The sequence below is a fragment of the Engystomops pustulosus genome, unplaced genomic scaffold (assembly GCF_040894005.1).
Source record: "Engystomops pustulosus unplaced genomic scaffold, aEngPut4.maternal MAT_SCAFFOLD_259, whole genome shotgun sequence".
Classification (NCBI taxonomy): Eukaryota; Metazoa; Chordata; class Amphibia; order Anura; family Leptodactylidae; genus Engystomops; species Engystomops pustulosus.
The window spans coordinates 83,497-85,205 of record NW_027285138.1 but is presented as its reverse complement, the minus strand read 5'-3'; positions in this window follow the sequence as shown (position 1 = coordinate 85,205).

Genomic DNA, 1,709 nt, shown 5'->3' with positions numbered 1-1,709 from the left:
GATCGGCCTCTCGCCTGGTTACTACAAATCCCGGACATCTTATACCACTAAGCTCCCGGGGTCTTATAAATGTCCTTTCTCTCCCAATTATCTACAAAAACCCAAAGCCAGAGACACAGACACGTTATCTGCGGACAAAGATCCGGGTCCCTGATGACGCTTGTCTCTCGGTGTTACAGAACCTGAGATCCGGGGAACCATCCAGCGCATAAACCCTGGAAATCCTCCAGATGTTTTATCAATTCCAAAGTGGAGAATCCATGGTCACATAAACCACGGTGCGCCACGTCCTAGGGGTAGACTACAGCCCACGGCTGACACGTATCTCAGAGGAGAAGGCGCGTCCGGAGGGGGGGGGGGCTCTCCGCTGCGTTACATAGGCTGGAAATCACATTTATTTCTTCAATTTAAAACATAAATCTATAGAAAAGAATTTGAAATCCACAATAAAATGAATGATGTCGTCTGGAAGAAGCAAGTGATGGACACGAAGAGCCGCTACGCGTCGTTATGTATAGAAAACTATGTATCGGGTGTAACCGACTGTATATCACTGAATAGAACAACAGGGTATAAGGTATCTTCTAGAGGGCAGGAGGTATCTTCTGGTGGGTACAAAGTCTCTTCTGGAGGGCAGGAGGTATCTTCTGGAGGGCAGGAGGTATCTTCTGGAGGGCAGGAGGTATCTTCTGGAGGGCAGGAGGTATCTTCTGGAGGGCAGGAGGTATCTTCTAGAGCAGGGGTCCGGAACCTTTTTGGCTGAAAGAGCCATGAACGCCACATATTTTAAAATGTTATTCCGTACCACATGCACATGCTCCCCAGCACTTGCGGATTTAAAGGGCCAGTGTGCCGCTGCCCACTTCCTGGGTTCCTATAAAGACCGGCAGCTGCCAGATAGGTAGCCATACCACATGTCCCCCAGTATGTAGGTAGTCGCAGCACATGCCCCCAGTAGATAGGTAGCCGCAGCACATGCCCCCAGTAGATAGGTAGCCGCAGCACATGCCCCCAAGTAGATAGGTAGTCACAGCACATGCCCCCAGTATATAGGTAGTCACAGCACATGACCCCCCAGTAGATAGGTAGCCACAGCACATGCCCCCAGTATATAGGTAGCCACAGCACATGCCCCCAGTATATAGGTAGTCACAGCACATGACCCCCCAGTAGATAGGTAGCCACAGCACATGCCCCCAGTATATAGGTAGCCACAGCACATGCCCCCAGTATATAGGTAGTCACAGCACATGACCCCCCAGTAGATAGGTAGCCACAGCACATGCCCCCAGTAGATAGGTAGCCACAGCACATGCCCCCAGTATATAGGTAGCCACAGCACATGCCCCCAGTATATAGGTAGCCACAGCACATGCCCCCAGTATATAGGTAGCCGCAGCACATGCCCCCAGTAGATAGGTAGCCGCAGCACATGCCCCCAAGTAGATAGGTAGTCACAGCACATGCCCCCAGTATATAGGTAGTCACAGCACATGCCCCCAGTATATAGGTAGCCACAGCACATGCCCCCAGTATATAGGTAGTCACAGCACATGACCCCCCAGTAGATAGGTAGCCACAGCACATGCCCCCAGTATATAGGTAGTCACAGCACATGACCCCCCAGTAGATAGGTAGCCACAGCACATGCCCCCAGTAGATAGGTAGCCACAGCACATGCCCCCAGTATATAGGTAGCCACAGCACAT